Source organism: Fukomys damarensis, unplaced genomic scaffold (assembly GCF_012274545.1).
Source record: "Fukomys damarensis isolate Sample0158 unplaced genomic scaffold, DMR_v1.0_HiC HiC_scaffold_8, whole genome shotgun sequence".
Taxonomy (NCBI): domain Eukaryota; kingdom Metazoa; phylum Chordata; class Mammalia; order Rodentia; family Bathyergidae; genus Fukomys; species Fukomys damarensis.
The window spans coordinates 23186125-23188579 of NW_022900920.1; the positions used below are offsets into that span (position 1 = coordinate 23186125).

General features: G+C 45.4%; 1 protein-coding gene across 1 annotated transcript in view; it reads right to left on the reverse strand.

The window, feature by feature from the left end:
• Positions 1 to 304, reverse strand: part of Casp7 (caspase 7) — a 40221-nt gene extending 39917 nt beyond the window's left edge. Inside the window, exon 1 of the mRNA XM_010634608.3 lies at positions 47 to 304. The gene's annotated coding sequence lies outside the window, so the exon portion shown is untranslated. The remainder of the gene's footprint in view (positions 1 to 46) is intronic.
• Between the last annotated feature and the right edge of the window lie 2151 nt (positions 305 to 2455).

Sequence of the window (2455 nt, forward strand, 5' to 3'; positions counted from 1 at the left end):
GGAGTCAGTTCTCCCTCAGGCGGCCCCCGGCGCCTTCCCGCTTTACCTTCCCCAAGGCTGAAGCCCTCGAGCCGGCTGCGGCGCTGGGTCCTGCGGCGTTCCGGATGTTGCTTCCTCTCCTTCCTGCTCCCGGACGCTAACTCAACTTTTTGTTAAGCAAATTCTCACCTCGCAATCCAACTGGATGCTCCAAGGAATATTTATTGAGCGCCCCCATGTGTCAGGCCCTAGGTACGAGGCTGTGAGTTAGCGCGCTCGCGAGCGAATGCACTTTTTGCAAGAGGTAACCTGGATCCCTGGCTCCCTGGCTCTCTCTCAGTGTACGCATTAAGTCGAGCACAAAGGAGGTAGACAGGAGTAGTGGGAGGAACCAGACGGCCGCCCTTGCAGCCCCGTTCAGTCCCTTTTTAAAAAATCTTATGGACTTTAGGTTTCCTTTCCAAGAGCAAACAGCTCCTGGCTGATAAGACCCAGAGACCACAGCTTTCACCATCTTGGGTAAACTGCAGCTGTGCCGGCCTAAGATCGTTGTCCTTGAGGGAACCTGCCCCCAACTTTGTTAGGCTTCTCTCCACTGCTGTATAAGAACCCCGTGGACTCTAGGAGAATTGCCTTTCCTGTCACTAAAACTAAATATCTGAGGTGAAATTGTAGTTTTATTCGCTTTTAAAAGCTATTTGCTTTTAAGATCTACCAGATTCTTGAGTGAAAGGAGCACAAAAGTTATGGCGTGACGTCCGGTGACAACCACTGCTTGCTTGGTTTATTGCTTGCTTTCTCTTGGGCCTGAGTCTTAGGTGTTGTCTCCAAGGTCTCATTCGGTAAGGATAACTTCTTGGGTTCAAGAAACTGATCTCAGATAAGCAAAGGAATAATTATAACTGATTAATTTCTGTGAAAATATTGAACTCTTAAATATTTGAATAGGTATTACCTGATTCTTAATATGGCCGATCTAGTTTTTAATGTAATATCTGTATTCCTGAAATGGTGGTTGTAAACTAAACCATTTTAGATACTAAGATAATTCGTTCAGTTTTTTTTAAGGAATTCGATTATGAATCATTTGAGCGATAAATAATCTTATTAGTAAAATGAGTAAGTTATTCTCTGGTTTATCTGACTGGTAAACCTAGAATTTTGCAAACTATTCCTGGAATACAGTGGAACACTGTTAGGAGCTAAGAGGCCCAAACACCTTATCTCTGTTCATTGGATGTTAAGGGATCTAAAGCTCAGAGAAATTGCCCACACTCAGGCTTGCTAGTGACATAAATCATGATCATGATACCTAGAAAAACGGTGAACTGTCCATTTGTCTAGTTGTCTGTGCTTTGTAACTTATGAAATGTAAATGTTACAATGCTTTGGGTGCAGGAATGGATAACTGACTTACATGGAGAAGTACCTTGAAGGGAAATCTTTTTTTCAATTCTTTATTGTGGCCTGAGAAACTCCAGCGTTACCGCTTTGAGGCTATATTATCACAGTGTGAACAAGTAAAATGAAAATGTGAAGGGGGAGAGACCATACTGAGCTTTTCCTTCTATAACGATTGTACTGACACTTTGGATCCAAATGATACTCTCTTCTGAACGTTTTCCCAGTGTTGTGTGATTGTTCTATGCCTCCCTTCTATACTCCAGGATTACAGCATAGCCTTCTTTCCCTTCAACCCCAGCCTCTCCTATCTGGATGGTGTCCTGAGGGCTGGCTTTGCGACTGCTCCTAGGCAGGTTGCTGTGGACCTCCTGCCAGCCTTCTCAGGTCTTCAGGCCTCCACTGAGAGCCCCACCCCATCTCCTGCACCCACAGCCTCTGAGGGGCGCTGTCAGTCGCAGCTTCTCCAGTTCTGCACAGGACAGCCCGGGCCAGGCTGTAGCTTTACACTGGATGTCCTGAGGGATACCCCAACATTAATAGAAATGCCACTGTCAGCACACAAAGGCCCACACTCAAACTCTGGTCCCACTGAGGTACCAGGAAGCTTTTGACATGTAGGGAGAGTAAGAATCCCAGGATCCAGGCGGAATCTTTTCCTGGAAAGGAAGAATTCATGCTGTACTTGTTATCAGCTGATTGCCTCTTGACTCTGAATTCACCCTTTTTGTCTATTCTGTGAAAATTCATCTAGGCCCTTTTAAACAGTTTTCCTCTACAGTGAACTGAGGATAAACTTTGTAGGAGGCCCTGGAGAGACACTACAGGATGGAAAGAGTTTAGTTTCCTGCTTCTTTATTGGGTGTGCTCCTGCAGAAAGAGTAGCTTCTCAGCCCAAGTTTTCACAGTGTGCCTGGTGGCCAGCAACTCCCCTGGCGTCTGCTTCAGGTAGATTTGTAGCAGAGTGTCTCTGTTAAGACCCTTCTGCAGGAGACCAGCTTGAAACCACACTGAGCAGACTTTAAGATATTGAATTGGTGTATAATTCAGCTATTGATTAAAATTATGGCACTCC